The sequence below is a fragment of the Anopheles coustani genome, chromosome 2 (genome assembly GCF_943734705.1).
Source record: "Anopheles coustani chromosome 2, idAnoCousDA_361_x.2, whole genome shotgun sequence".
NCBI classification, from domain to species: Eukaryota; Metazoa; Arthropoda; class Insecta; order Diptera; family Culicidae; genus Anopheles; species Anopheles coustani.
Genome location: NC_071289.1, coordinates 67,112,673 through 67,129,463, shown reverse-complemented (window position 1 = coordinate 67,129,463; position 16,791 = coordinate 67,112,673). Strand labels below are relative to the sequence as shown.

At 42.4% G+C, this 16,791-nt stretch overlaps 1 long non-coding RNA gene across 1 annotated transcript; it reads left to right on the top strand.

Moving 5' to 3' along the window:
• The first annotated feature begins 6,245 nt into the window (after positions 1 to 6,245).
• On the top strand, positions 6,246 to 11,513 carry LOC131265644 (uncharacterized). The gene is made up of 6 exons (XR_009178294.1): positions 6,246 to 6,375; positions 10,421 to 10,520; positions 10,603 to 10,696; positions 10,778 to 10,977; positions 11,056 to 11,226; positions 11,303 to 11,513. It is a non-coding gene; the product is annotated as an uncharacterized LOC131265644 (long non-coding RNA).
• The last annotated feature ends 5,278 nt before the right edge of the window (positions 11,514 to 16,791 follow it).

The window sequence follows — 16,791 nt, the reverse complement described above, 5'->3', positions numbered from 1 at the left end:
GGTTCCAGGAGGGACGGAGCGACCTTTCCCTTCTGGCAAGCGTACGCCTAGAGTGTTTTCATTTTCATTCTTCAACACGCCTCTGGATGAGTGTAGCTTGATGTTCCCTATCAACGACCACTAGATTGCACGAAAGGCAACAAACTCATTAGACGGTAATCGTGGTTAATCCCAATGTCAAGCTGGCGTCACCGTTGCTAGGCGTCAGCGATAGTGCGCCGGACTACTGCGACTTAGTGCGAGAAAGTTCGTGCCCGGATGAGATAATTCGTTGCAAACAGACTTTCGCCTTGATGGAAGAATGTTTTGGATTAAGCAAAAAACATATTTATGGTAAGTTGTAGTTCCGAGTACCGATCGATCACGAAACAGACGTATTTGCTTATCGGTATGTTTAGTTAGGAAGCACTGTTGTCATTGTTTGGTTTTGTTTCGTTGCTACGGGGGTTTATGTTATGACCGACGCAGTGGAGCTACTGGACAATAAACAATTGAAGACAGAGTTACAGAGCGCCACCACCCGTATACCTAGACTCTAGTACTTCGCGTCCTTTCTCTCCAGCCACTTAATTCGATTACCATCTAGCATTGTACACGCTTCATCACTTCAGTTCTCAGTTCCTAGTTCCTCGATGGTGAAACTCCAGGCACCCAGCGCACCGGGTGCTAGATTAAATAATCACTTCCGACACGTTCCTGCGCTTCCCGCAACTTTACCATCCTACATGCAGCCGGGACGATAACGACCGGTTGGCGTTGTTGACGCATATCTATTTACGCATATCCACCCCAAAAGAAATGAAGCCGACAGTGGACCATGAACCATGGCCATGGGGAAAGTGCGAACGGCATGGAGTCGCCTCCCAGCAGGCGCGAGATCGGAGACGCTCTCTATTTTTATCACATTTATCATGGGGTTGTCAACCATTTGTCAGCCTGTTTTTTTCGCCTTGCCCGTGTGTTACTGTCCGAACCTGACACCTTGACCGGTTAGCCGTTTTGGGGGCGCTAAGTGACGCGTACTCCGAGGCGCCCTGGCAGGGCGGTAGGTCGTTTGGTAGCTCATGTTTCGACACTTTTCGCACAAGATCAATTGAGCGTATTCGATTTCTGCTCGCGTATTGATTTACACGTTGTTGTGCGGTTAGTTTTTTCTTTCTATTGGCACATACAAGGAAAGCGGGTTTGGTTAGATTGTGATGTTTCAATTGATCGTTCCGTGGAGAAGCAAATGCGTGAACCGGATCAAATGAAAGGAGTGAAACAATCATTCCGAAATGGACAAATTCAAAGGTCGTAGGTATTATCCAACTTTTTGGGTGAACCCTCATTAAGTAAGAAGATGTTAGACCTATTTTAAAAAAAATAAGCAAACAAAATTTCATTCAATGCAAACCATCGCGGAATAAAAAATAAAAGGTGCCGCCAAGAATGAGGCCACGAGTAAAAAGTCATTAATTATTTTACTTCCTTCTTGGTTGCAAGGAACTCTCTTTCGCCGGAGGCGTTAATGTCGAATACTGCACCAGCCTGGTGTAAACAAAGGGCAGGAGAAGAATACAAAAAAAAATGAGAACGGACGCTGGAAAGTAATCAAATTGTAACACTGCAAGCAACGCATTGCAAACCGCAGAGGGCAATGGCGTTTTCCCCGGTCGAGCCGCAACCACCAAAGGAGCCGCTGTTCGCGATGGCCCATATGCAGAACCCGCCCGCCGTCTTGCCCTGCCAGCCGGTTCGGTGTCACAGTTTTCAATTTTCTCAACCCCGGACCGCACATCTGACGCGCTTTCGTTCTCCGTTTCCAGTTACAATCCGGTGGGAATCATGTGAAGCGGCTTTTTTTGCATCCATCGGGACGAAATGTGCCATTTGTTAGACACTCCGAGGAGCGTTCTGCTTGGGTCGACCCGACGGATGGGTGGGATATGCGTTTTATTTGAATATATTTTTATGATTACTTTATGATGAAGTGCTGCTGGGTCGTTCATCTTTTTTTGTGGTTACAGGGTTGGAATTGTGTGAGAACATTGGATGGTAAAATGTGTCAAGTGAATATATTTTTAGATAAAGCATTGAACAAACAGGACTTTTCTGATTTCTTTAATTCATGCGATGTCATTTAACAGAAGAAAGAAGAATAAAAATGTGACTAAATGTTTTAAAATATTCAATTTTAGAAACAAAATAATTAAAAAAACTTCTTATGTACTTTAGAAGATTAAAAAGAGATCATCTAAATAAGAAAATAACAGTAATTTAACATCGTTTCTGAACTGTTTTAAAATCGCTTTTGCAATCCTTATCGTTCATCCTTGTACACCATTAAGAAGAAGTGTAGCATTGATTCTACAACACGACGATGTTGTTTAATTTATGGTCATTTAGTGTTGAACGAGGCAAGAAACAAAGCTTCCCTCCGCCCATCGATGATGATTATGCGCTATTCGCGTCCATTCGTGTCGGATGCCTTCGATGTTGAGGACACTTTAATTGATTTGCTCTTGCACTTCGCCCGCCCGGGGATGCAGATCGTCCTAGGATGGACGATGCAATCGGGTCCGTGGTGCAGCTCGGAAAGGTTTTGATAGCCCCGGGTGTAATAACTGACTCACGTACGTGATAATTGTTGGAACGCGCGAGTGTGTGTGTGTGTGCCACTACCTTATACTGGTGCCGAGTTCAATGGAGCGGTTCTGCAAACATCGAGCGCAAAGCACAAAACCAACCCACCCGCTGATGGACCGCATATTGATGGGGTCGTAAATTGATAGATTGATAATTGATGGAAAGCAATCGTTTATGGCTGAAGTGATTCAGCTCAAGAAACGCATCCTCGGCAATGGCGATGGGCGAAGGACCGTGGGGGACGGGGGACTCAAGGATCAAGGAATCCGCCCTCCCCCCCCCGGGGGTTGGAAGTTAAATTGTGCGTGAAGCGCGACGGACATTAAAAATGATGTGCAAATTCGAAATGCGTCTCGCGGCGGGAAGGATTTTATTCGCTCAACCCGACTGGAAGGATGCTCGCGTTGACGGACAAATTGAGGGTCGGAGTAAATAATAAACACAACATTTTAACGTCCCAGCTATCCGCCTTCCCAAGCAAAGACAGACGGGGGTCGAAAACTGCTACAAAGTTTCACCGAACCGTGCAAACAGAAGAAACGAACAACCCAAAATCACCAAATGGAGCAGCCTTCAACCCGAAAGTGCCGAACGAGAGGGAGAAAGAGAGAAATAATGAAACTTGTCCCTTCAGTGGCAACTTTTCCAACCGAACCATTTAACTGGATGTCATCGAAAACCGGGGGCAGCGCTATCTGCAGAAGTTTATCGTCCCGGAATGGGGCGTACTTCGACGTCATGTTTGCTGTATTTCTCGCTGGTGGCATCCCATTAGTGCCGTCGATAGCACATTTTTATTCCACCCCGCTCGAGATGAAAGCCCAAACACACGCCCTCATTAATAAGTTGAGTGGTTTGATGATTAAGACTTGTTGCGGGAAAAGTACATCCAATACCGCCTTCCAGTGTACGAAAGGAGGCCGATCTGATATATCGATGGACGTGTTGACATAATCCATGCATTGTTCTGGGGCTCAAATTTGACCAAACTTTTCGTTTCTGGTTTTTCCCAAATGACATCAGTGCTCCCTGAGGCTGTATGGAGATTTCGATGAACAACATGTTTACCCGTTTCATTTTGCTCTCCATTTCCACAACCGTGTGTGACCGGGGGAGGAAAGGTGCGGCAAGTTTTCCCGCTGGAGTTTTCCATTGCTCCGGGGTGTGAAAATGGTTGTACTCGGTTGATAAATGTGGTATGCCAGCCGGGTGTTGATGCACTGCCGAGTGCATCGGCACGCCAAACGGTCGGGGGATGAAATACGAAACGAGCGCAAGCACATGTTCATGTGTGTTTTTTTCCCTGTTGCTTTTTTCTCCTCTCCCCTGTGTACTTCCTTCGAGTGATGATGATAATGATGATCTCGGGCGATGCCATGCTGCTGATCCACCCATAAAATGCCCCCCCGCATAGTGTGGGCCAACGGCAGCCGGGCATAAAGTGTAACACATGTGTGTATTGCGATACGAAATGGTATCACTTTCTGGTCGGCACACCCAAAGGGGATTCCGTTCTATGCTCATGTAGTTTTCTCTTTAGTTTTTCTTTTTTAAAGTACACTTGGATGAAGCGTTTTATGCGAGGTACCGTTGACGCTTCCAGTTAGTGGTTGAATTATCCCACCACAATCGAAGGATATGCCACGGCGAAGTGGTACGCACGGGAGATTGCTATGTTGCAATTGTTTTTTGTTTGTTTGCTGCTTCTCTTCTACACACCAACATTCCGCATTGTTAGTGGCCGGCATTAAAGTAAGTGCATTTGGGTGTGCAAGCATCGGCAGCATTTTCGATGCTATTTTTCAGCAAATCATTGTAAAGATTCATATTGTAAAAACAACTTGCAAATTAAAAGTAAATTATGGTTCCAAAATTTCTATGATTTGTGTTACATAAACTTTTGAAACTCAAAGTACCTTAAAGCTGACTAATTGTTTAAATTAATTTTCCTTAAAAAACTAACTACATAATTTCATATACAATATCGAATGTTATAAATCTGTAGCCTTAGTTGAATACTTGTCAAGACTCATTTTCCTTAAAAACGAACTAACTTAACTGGCACATAATTGCATATACAATGTCAAATGTTATAAATCTGTAGACATTCTTTGTTGTACTTTCGTTATGTTGTTTTCCTCGTTCTTGATTCCTGGTTTAGACGCAATGTGACACACTGTGTTTGTCGCTTCAACTGTCGCGACGATCAGAAGAATCGTTCCAGCCGCCCGAAACGAGCCACGTTGGTGTTGAGCTGCTCGCGAATCGCACTCATGAAGCAGTTCCACCCATCCTGCCCACAGTGCTAACGATTTATGGTCCATTGCACTCTTTTTTTTTCTTTCATTTTACCCAAGCTGCATCTTCGAACGGCCTGTCCCTCATGGTGCGCGGCAATGGTGTTGCGTCGGGAAAATTGATGGTTGCATTCCTTTCAATCCCGACGAACAAAGTTGCGCGACGGCGAGTTTAGGAGCAACAATTTCCATACAAAACGCCCGGGCGATGAAAGTGCTACCCCAGTGCTCCTCTCCGCGAGTCTATACTTGCAAGCGGTAGCACAACATCGTTGACCCGATGTAACAAGAATATCCATGTTGCGCTGTTTTTCCGAGCAAAACACCGCGGCGAAGCGATGCATCAGGAGGAATTTCCCCATCCCACCCCTGACGGACCCATACTTGCTGGCAACATCTTCACACACGACAGCGAGCGTGCGAGCAACAGGCCGTTGTGTTTAAAAAATCATCGTGCCGCGCTGCAGCCTGAACGCGCGTTCACGCATGTGTTCGTTTTTTCGTCGGGTACAAGATCGCGTACATTCAACACAAAGCGGTCGAAAAAAGCAGGCGTACAATGGCGGTGCCCGCATCGCCAATGTTTACATTTTTACTACACTGAATCTTTCGATCGTAGAAGCCATTGCGTTTCAAAAGTGATGAACAGTTGGTGTGTAAAAACTTGGTGCCAGTGCAAGTGAAAGTATGCTCCTGCAGAATAATGTGCAAATTGTGGTTATCAAACATAACCCCATCGGGCTTGAAGTGATTTCTTCAAAGACGATCAGGATGGTATATCAAAACGCGTAATGTGTTCGGTTTATTGATGTTTGTTTTCTTTGCAGTTGGCCGTTCTATTCGAAATAATCAACGGTAATATCGTGATCAACCATACGAGCTTCACGAAAGAGGATACTATCGGTGCAGGGTATAGGAAAGTAGCGATATGGTTCGCTTGTTTACATCGAGTGGCCATAGCCTTTGAGGATACGATATATCTCGTGAAGGATGGTCTGCAATTCAACTTGTGGTCATTTGAATGCATTGGATGAGAAGCAGGTGTTTTGGGGGCTCCTTCTGTAAAGCTAAGAAAGTAAAATCTCGTTTCTTCGTAGGTTTGTGAAGAAGGATAGAATATCAGCTCTTTTATCTGCAATCAACAATACTACAATCCACCTGCAGCATAAATTAACCTACTAAACGCACCATTCAATCAAATCTAGATAGCTGGAGGAAATACATGGAAGTATTTAGCAAGGAAGCAAGTAGATTGAAGTGATGGTGTGAGCAAGCAGTGTTATACGTTTGATTGTTTTTGATTTGTTTTTTTCAGAATGTGCTGTTCTTACATATATCATCGTGCTGTACAAAATAACGATCAATGTGAAGAAGACACCATCGGTGGCGATCGCAGTAAACATGCCAACGAAGGGATTGTTTATCGGCGTGGAGTGTGAATATTACATAGGTAAGCGATTTTAAAATTTGCCATCATAATTATCATATTATAGATCTAGTTGTTTGACTGAGTGTTATCACTATATGGTATTGTATGTTCTATCTAAGCCTATACATGCGAGAGTGTGCATCAGTTAATCGTTTTCAATCCCCACTACGATGTTCTCCGCGCACGTTTATCTATGCCAATGCAATATGGCATTTTTTCTATCATGTTGTCGTTCTATTTGCTGTATTGAGTGCTATTGTGTGATTTCGCTATACATACAAATGCTATTCAAAATTTCCCTCATTGCTCTACAGCTATCTTGTAGGGACGATTGATATGCAGTGCAGTTTGTTGATTTTAACGATTGTACACATTACCAAGCAAAAACCATATATGCCTATGTTAAATTACATGTTCATAGACGTAAGGTTGTAAGATGGCCTGGCACAATATCGTTTGTTTTGCTAATAACGTTACAGCCGATAACGATTGTTTACATTACAATAATGATGGCTATTTGCTCCAAAAGCGAATGCATGTGGACTTCATTTACCAATTGGGTTAGCCGAAATTTCTTATACGTATGAATGGAAAATGTTCAAAACTGTTTTCGTTCATCTTTACTTCTAAAAATCTCACTGTTAAAGTAGTTTAGGTTAAATTGCAAGTGATTGTCATTTGAATAGAAACCTAGCTTAATAGTGATTATTAAATTGTTCGATAAATATGCCATTGGCTTGACCCATTGTCAAAAATGTTTTTAAGAGAGAGATGGCTTCGCTTGTTTTCTCGTGCGAGCCGTAATTATATAAAAGGATTACTTTATGTAAAATAATCCTATCCATCATAGATAAATTATTTTTAAAAAAGATGGCATATTTTCTGTCAAAACTCTACCGTTGAAGTGCTATGAAGAAATGTGCCTGATGTGTAAAACGTACCTGCGACTACGAATTCTTGATAGTTGAAGTGCTATGAAGAAATGTGCCTGATGTGTAAAACGTACCTGCGACTACAAATTCTTCCGGACGTCCATTCGCTTTTATGCTCTCTGTGTGATAAGTTGCAAGTGAGATATATTCGTGGTTTTACATTCATTTCGTCAGTGCAAATAGGTTTTGTGTTTGCTCAGGATATGGCCTACGTTCTGTATTCGCGCCGTTTGAGGCAAACTTCAAAAATCTACAAGGATACCGCTGCTCGGACGAGAAGAATGGAAATAGCTGGTGCCAGCGTAAACATTCGTTCTTCAACTAGTGAGCCAGTGGCTAGCACCTCAACCTACGAGCCAATACTGGAGCTTCCAGAGTTGTTGGAAATGTATGAAGAAAGTCATTGCGAAAGAAATGAAGAAAACCATGACCACCCCGATGAGTTATATGACATAGAAACAACACCTATGGAAGAATGTCTGCGATTTTGGGCTCTTGAAACGAACCAAACCCATGTTGCTCTGAACAAAATTCTTCGAATTTTGCGCATAAAAACAACATTTCGACTGCCGAAAGATGCACGGACTATTCTCAAGACACCATCCATCAAAGCAAACATTGTACAAATAGACGGTGGGAGATTCTGGTACAACGGTGTAAACAAATGTATCCAGAATAGATGCCGGTAAGTCTACCCAACTATCGTTCAGCGATCCATAGAATGTTACTTAGAAATGCTAAACCGTTTTCATTCTTACTTTTAGGGCCATGAATCTCAACATCAACACGATGAGTTTGTACGTTTCGGTTGACGGTCTACCACTGACCAATAGCAGTAAAATGCAGTTCTGGCCTATTCTGATCAGCATAGCAGAATTGCCTACCGTAGCACCGATGCCGGTGGCTATCTTTTGCGGGCTAAGAAAGCCGGAGAAGGTAGAAGAATATCTACGTCCACTTGTGTCGGAACTGAATGAGTTAATGACGGACGGCATTCGCATCCAGGACAAGGCAATAAACATTAGAGTCCGGGCTTTTATTGCTGATACACCAGCAAGGGCGTTTATTAAAGGTAATGATTTATTCTCTGGCAATCATTCATCACATTTTGTACACACTAATCACGCTTTTATTGCTTCGTTTTTTTTCTGTTACAGGTGTAGTCAACTTTAACGGTCTCCAAGGATGCATCAAGTGTGTTTCTCAAGGACAAAGAGTAAACAACCGCACTATTTTCAGAGGAATTGATGCCGAGAAAAGGACCGATGCGGTTTTCCGTCAAGGAGGTTATTGGCCTGATCATCAGAAGCACCTCACCCCACTTCTTGACTTACAGCACTTCAACATCATTGACGGAGTTATAATTGCCGACAGACTTCATCTGATGGACCTGGGAGTTACCAAAAAGCTTTTAAAGAGGTGGAAAAATGGCGAATCAGGATTCCATGGAAAGCTGACAACAACGCAATACACGAACATCTCGTTGGCGTTAGAAGAAATACGGCTACCGTCCGAATTTCGTCGTCCTCTCCGTTCTTTGGAGTATTTAGAAGATTGGAAAGGAAGCGAATTCGGTGCATTCCTGCAGTACGCCGGAGTCGTCGTCTTGAGGGGAAATATTAGCGATGCTCAGTACCAACATTTCATGTTATTGTTTTGTGCCGTTACAATGTTATCAACGGAAGCATACAAAGTGTATTGGGCCACGGCGAAGAATTTTTTGGATAAATTTGTGCTGGAATACGAAGGAGTGTACGGTCCAAACGGTTTAACCAGCAACGTACATAACTTGCAGCATGTCTGCGATGACGTGTGTCGGTTCGGTGCACTACCTGACTTATCTTCGCACCAATTTGAAAATTACCTTGGCCATCTAAAAATTTTGTTAAGGCATGGATACAGAAACCTTGAACAGGCCATAAATAGGCTTTCTGAATTAGACTATTTGTATACCCGAAGAGCAAGCTCGAAGACAAAATTCCCATGTTTACAAAAAAGCGGGGGAAATATCACTGCTTCTATAAGACCCGGATTTGATCTTAAAAATAATACCAGGGACGGGTGGTTTCTGACCACCGACAATTGGGTTGTCCAAATGACCACGGGAGAAATAAGTAACGAAGATATAGTTATAGGAGGAAGGAAGATTTTAGTTTGTAGGGAATTATTTTATAAGCCAATTAGTTCGTTCGCTATGAACATATCCATAGGGAATAGGAATGATTTGAATGAAGACATTGAAGAATGGACTGTATCTAGTATTAAATGTAAACTTGCGGCAATCCGCTTAGATCTATTGGAAAATTTAGTATTTATTCCTTTAGTCCATACTTTTAAAACGTAAGTGTAAATAAAGACTTGTAATATAGTTAAACATTGTTTATTTTTATTGCACCTTAATCACAAGATTTTGAATTTGACTATATTGCATATAGTCTCTTAATTTAAAAAAGGAAATGAGAAAAGTAGATTGTAGAAAAGAAAATGAGATCATCAAAAACCATCTTTTGTAAACCTGTGGGCCGTAGATTTGATCCTCCCAGTTATTTTTGCCCTTTCGACTGCATGATGTATTTTTTTTTTTAAATAATCACAGACTTCTCGAAGGGTTGGGATAAAAAATTCCGTTTTTCCTAATTCTACAAACAAATCTATCACATTTTTGTATTGCGAAAAGCATATTTTTTTTGTGCCACACTTGGCCCTTCCTGTCCAGCTGCACTTAGCTAAAAATTGCTTGTCGAAAACCACGTCCAAGGCTTGATGTATTTGGTAATACATTTCGCCACACTCAATTAACGATTTGATTCCGCCTGCTGTTTCTCTTCTGTATGCACCACTTTCATCTCCCAAATCTCTTTCTAATTTTTCAAGTTCCTCCACGTCTGCAATTTTCTGGAACACAAAAAGCCTTTCTGCTGTAGGATTTGCCCTGTTAACCGGTCGTAATATGTCCAATATATAGTTCAACGTGGTTTGCATAGTGTCGATTTTTTTGCTTAACGTTGAACAACAGCATGGTTGGTTCGTAGATCCGTTTGAATTAGCTGCATGTGTATCTGTAAAAACAATTGTTCACATATCACGTTGTTCATTTTAAAAGTAATCGTTTTACTTACGTTGCTTCTTTGCAGGTGCGGTATGGATACTTTGGGACGGCGACAAATGAGTTGATATGTTGGTGGCAGCGGAAGGAATCGTATGACTAGAAACCGAAGGAACGACTGCTAGAAGGTGAAACAAAAAGCCATGAATCCATCGTTACGGATACATCAATTGAATCATGATTCGTTTTACTTACGTTGTTTCTTTGCAGGTGCGGTGTGGATAGTTGCCGAAGAATGAGTTGATGTTACGGAGGAAGCGGAAGGATTCGTACGATTAGAAACCGAAGGAACGACTGCTAGAAGGTGTCAAAAAAGCCATGAAACTATCGTTATGGATACGTCAATGGAATCATGATTCGTTTTACTTACGTTGTTTCTTTGCAGGTGCGGTGTGGATAGTTGCCGAAGAATGAGTTGATGTTACGGAGGAAGCGGAAGGATTCGTACGATTAGAAACCGAAGGAACGACTGCTAGAAGGTGTCAAAAAAGTCGTGAATCCACGGACATATGCCGATGCATATTAACAATACTCACCAATAAATGAAGCTGGTGTGCTACCATCTGCTCTAACCAGAAACTCCAAGTGAGGCCCTTGCATGCCAACTAGATAAAAAATCAAATTCATTAGCAAACTTAAATCAATTGACCATATACGTTTCAGCTTACCGCTGGTTGGTGTAGCATTATCCGCATTAGTCCGTTTTGCTGCAGAATTAACATACGGAGAAGCAGATGAAGCGTGGGCCGGCGAAGGAACGGATGCTGGAATATAATCGAAAGCAAAAGGGATTAATGTACCTTTTCCCACTGATTACCTGGATAAGCCATAAAAGTAAGGGTCATTTACGGTTGGTTATGAATGAAACCGCAATAACACTTTCTTTTCTGATTTATCCGTCATGTTTTAGCTACCTGGACGTGGTGCACCACTTTTCGAGGACTTCGACGGCGGGATCTGTCCCTTTTCTTTCAACACCCGAGAATTCATCGTTTTAATTATTTACTTGTTTTAAACACAGCCACTTGAGTCAAAATTTTAGTCCGAATGATTTAACCCGGCTCGTTGGTTTTTCTACCCGCCTCATGCCGGTGCTGTACGCGTACGCTTACTTGCTCTGTCTGACTGTGTATGTTCATTGATGAAATAAACGAGACGTTTCCACTAACACAACCAAACATTGTCTAGAATGAAAATTGTACCCAACTTGAACGAAACATCGCATACCACACAAAAACACCGCGCATTGTATAAAAAACATCGCGTCACGTCGTTTTTGTCACGCAACCTACATATTTCGCAGGTTCCATCAGTACTCTGATGATACCATGAAAAACACTCTTTTGATAGTGCAACATGCGTATTTTTGTTACTCGGGATTGAGCATAGGACTGTCCACCGAGTTTGCGCACAAAGAAAGTGTATCCCACCAAGGGTTTAAATTGTTAGCATGCTGCCAGCCAGAAGAGCTAGCGCGAGACCTCGGCGAGTCGTTGGAGTTGCTTCGGGTTGGGAGGTTTGTCAAATATTTTACAATCAAGCCTCGGGGCTTAGCGTCGGATTTTTTTAAATTTCAATTTAACGAAGGCCGCCGCACAAATTGCCCCAATTTGCGGGTGTTCGCGTCCCGTCAAAAACTGTGCCGCCGTCGCCGGACAACGAGTCGTGTGAAAAATGTTTATCACTTGATTTATTTTGCACATTCCAGGCTGGTTCGTTCGCGGTGGAATGTTGCAAGGAATGCAACCCCGACAAACAAAGTTGCGCGACGGCGGGTTTAGGTGCAACTTTTTCCATACAAAACGCCCGGGCGATGAAAGTGCTACCCCAGTGCTCCTCTCCGCGAGTCTATACTTGCAAGCGGTAGCACAACATCGCGAACAAAACACCGCGACGAAGCGATACATCAGGAGGAATTTCCCCATCCCACCCCTGATGGACCCATACTTGCAGATAGAACTGCAACACGGACAGGTTCGGACCAAGGCGTGTTAAACAGTGTAGGTTTGGTAAATGACGTTAAACATTTCAAACCATAAAAACCCTGAAGTTGAATCGGAGAATTGATTCATATCAAAATTTAACCATGGCTACGATGAAGGCTCTTAAAAAATGAGTTATATTAAATACCAGTGAAATCAGTTTTCTTAACTGTCAGTATTTTCTATGTATTGCTGCGTTAAACGCAGTAAGGGACTTTCTCTCGCGCATCTCAGGCGAAATCAAACTTCGCAGGAAGTTCTTGAACTTCTTGCTTCAGTAAATATACTCGATCAATAGGTTGAAAATTGGCACTGCACTTGTTTTATCTTGAGCAGTTGCGAGAGTAAGAACGATCGCTCGCACAGCCGCCTATCGACAACGTAACGCTATTATGTTCTTTGTGTACGGCTTAATTGATTACAGCGAATGCGAAAAACCAAAACAATCGCTATACATCACTCATACCATGATTCATCTTGATTCATAATGTAAAGAAACAAAATATTAAGTCAAAAACACGGGTATTCTACCGAGCTATCACTTTCATTCGTAGAAGTGTGGTGGGGAATTGAAAAACACTTTTTTGAGTGACTGAAAGTGAAAAAAGTGAACCAGATTCAAATATTGAGCATCAAAAAGAATCAATGTGTTCAGTTTTATATCAATCATCACTTCAAACACTGCTCATAATTACCAAGCGATGAAGAAAAAATAAAATATTATTTTGACAATCATTTATGAATTTGAACCAAATGTCAACAATCCAAAGTAAACCAACCTACAGCTTTATAGGCCTTGGGCAGTTTTGCCTGTTGTCAACAGAGTTGTTTTGATTTTGCCACCGCTTGCAGAGTGAAATTGCAGTTCACCAAAAATGTGAAGAAAAGAGTAATATAACGGCAGTTTTCGTTAATATTCGGTAAGTAAACGTTATTGAGATGAATTATAATCAGAAAGAATCCAAACTATGTTAATTTTTGTTCATTTTCTCTTCCAAAGTTCAACGCGCGCAGCAGCGGCACCAGAAGCTCAACCGCGGTGTCATCGGTAGAATTAAAGTTTAGTGCAAGGAGATGGCTGATTTTTGCGGTCCCAAGCTTGCGGCTCCAAGTGAACAAACGGTTTGTAAAGTGCTTAAATATATTTGAATAAAAAATGTTCGTTTAATATAAAATTACAACTTGGGAATTTTCCTTTGTATATGATGACAATATGTATATTGAAAACATCGCCTCCATTAAAACATCGCGCATTGTATAAAAAACATCGCGTCACGTCGTTTTTGTCACGCAACCTACATATTTCGCAGGTTCCATCAGGAGCCCGATGATACCATGAAAAACGCCCCTTTCATAGCGCAACATGGATATTCTTGTTACTCGGGAATTTTAATTCGCGATTTCGAAATATGCAACCACCAACGCAACACTCGTGTTTCAACACCATTGTGTTATCGTAAGCAGAATATGTGTGTGATCACGACAAAAAATAGATAAATTCAACGGGTGACAACGATTGAAAGCTGATTTGGACTAGAATACGATACCAGAAACCGTGACCCGCGTCAGCTAAATTGAACGAGCGAACGCAAATAGTACGCAATACCCTTCCGGTCGGAGATATCCGATGAAAGTAAATACATACAAACCGGATGCTGGTTTCAAAACACCGTCGTCGGGAAAAGGGCCGGTGGCGTCGAAAATGGTGTTGCCTTTCGTTTCGACTTCCGGTTCCAATCAATCTGTACGCGAAAGGATCAAATGTTTGGGTTAGGGATGGGATTCAATATATAACCCCGGCCAAAAAGGGGGTGTGTAACGGATGAAAAAGGGTTTCGGTTCGGTTTCGCCAATCCCGAACCGAACGACCATTTTCAGCGACAATAACTTGCTTCCGGTCTCCCGTATCAAAAGCACATCCTGCTAAATTGCGTCATGCCGATGCCGAGGTGTTGTTTGATGGACTTGGGTGTTATCTTTATGTACGTTTAATACTTCAAGAAACATAAAACGGGCGCTTTTATGATGCTTAATTCTCACCCGCGGCATTATTTTGCGCAAGTACGATGATTTGTTTTTGAGCCCAATTTTGAGCTCGCAGAAATACTTTCAACGTTGACGATTACATTACGCGAACGATTTCAAAAAGGAAGGATGAAAATAAAAGAAGATTGAACCGCTCGCGGGGAATGCAATTGTCGTGGGAAAAAGGCACACATGTAGAACCGATCCTCCAGGAGGCACCAGTATGCAGGATGATGAACAAAGCGTTTGCTTCGAAATAAATCCTTGCGGGAGAGATGTTCGTTTTTTGTTTTCGTTTTGCCTCACAAGTGGCATATTTACCATTCCTCCAAATGGTGTTGTTGTTTTTTCTAAATTCTTAATCAGAGTTTTCGCTTGGAAGAAGATGCTTGCGGTTAATAATTCACGATAATTGGATGAACAGGTTGGCAAAGAAAATATGGCACAAACAAACATCGTGAGCAGTTTTTGCCGGGAGATATGGACAGAATAAAACAGAATACCAAACCAAATTGGAACGAATTCAAAACTTAATGAGGATCATATGGCTTAGTTGGGGTGAATTCTGAAAAATTGTCATTTTTCCTTTCGTAATGAGAGTAAACAACAAGCAAATAAGAATGTAAGGCTTGTTTAGGAATAATAATTGGATGTTCTTCAATTCTTAGGAAATTTCCTTTGCAATGGACTCTCGTATTATATTATCTCGTATTTTGAAATAATATCCAAAATATTATCACAGATTGTTTAATTTTCTTAAAAGTTCAATATTTTGTTTTGCTAAACATGATATTTTGTTTAACAAATATTTTTTTGTTATATTTTATTCAATTATCTCTGAAGGAAATTGAGCGTTCTCCAGCTTGAGACAAAGAATGTCTCAAAAACAAATAGTATCAAGTAATCATACTGCTGTTTACTTCAATTTCGATGCAATCAATATTGCAATTTGGATCAATCAAACTCCCTCAACTAACGTTCGAATGGTCAAACGTCAACGCGTTGGCTATAATACTTTCAATCTGTCACCACCGGGTGCCAAAATTTCCCCAGAGCCCTCCCACCGCAAACGGACCCGACATCCTCATTTACCTCATCTCGATCAATCACACCGAAATGCGACGAAACGGGGACCGATCCGACGGTGGAGATTGAAATCTTTGACGTATTGCCTTTCGAACGCGGCGTGTGCTTTGCACTGTGGCCATCCGTAAACATGCGAATCGCTCGGAAATCGGAAGCCCGGGTCGTCTGAGTTTTTGTTTTCTTCCGTGCATCCCCCGCATTTTCTTGTCGCAGCGCAAAGGAATCACAATACACCCGGAAAGGGATTTGGATTTTGTTTGGACGAAAGCCACACGTCTTGGTTGAGTTTTCTTGGTCTACATCTCCCGCCTTGGTTGAGGTTGGGTTGGGAAGCGGAAAAAGAAAAACCCATCGATCCCAGTTTTCCATCCTCTCAGCTGGCCGCATTTGGCGAACCGGATCCATCGCGTGGATAAATTCCTGTCGTTCGAGCGAAACTGACGATGGGTTTGCTTAACTTCTTCTGCTGCGCTCGAGCTATATCTCGAGCATCCTGCTGCCATCGTGCTGCCATCTGGTGGGCTGGGGTCGCACGTCAACGCGGGTAACAAAGAGCGGGCGTGCGCCATTTCCATTTCCATTTTGTGTTCGCCGAAGTTCGCCGCGATGGCGGTGAAATAGCTGCCAGTTGTTTTGTTCCACGCGCACACACAATGGGAGAAAGATTTATTGTGCTTTCTTCTAACTATTGCCCTACACACCGCCACCCATCGATCGTGCGTCGCTCACCCAGCCATGCTTCGCCTCGCGCGGCCACGTTCCGTTTGTTTGTTTGCACGAAGAAAAAGGGAGGAGAAAAGTCTGCCGGCAGCTTCCGGGCGGGTTAGAGATGGATTTGGTTTTTTTCTTTCTTTCCTTTTTCTTCCCTCTGTTCAATTACTGCTCTCTATTAGAATCCGTTTTACTAGTCTTCAGTGGCATCTTCCTCCCCCACGAAGATGGCACACGATGGCAGTGGGTTTTAAGGTATGTGCTTTGGGTGCACGATCGTGACATTTCGAAGGGAGATTTTTTCCATATCTCCAGTTTTCAAGGCGTGCGCTTGTATTAATTTGTTTACGACAGATGCACTCGATATGCATTGCATTCATGAAAATTATTAATGGTGGAGATCAACAGCACGCAAACACGGCGTTTTTACTTCAGCTCTCTTCTGTATCTTTTACTCCTCGGTTTGCCCACGTGCAGAAAACCGAGTACAGTTGGTGAAGGAAACAAACTAAAACCAAAAGAAATGTTATAAAATATGACTATGCTGACAGTTTATCATAATAAATGTGGCAGTAGGGGTGTTTCATGGAAAAGT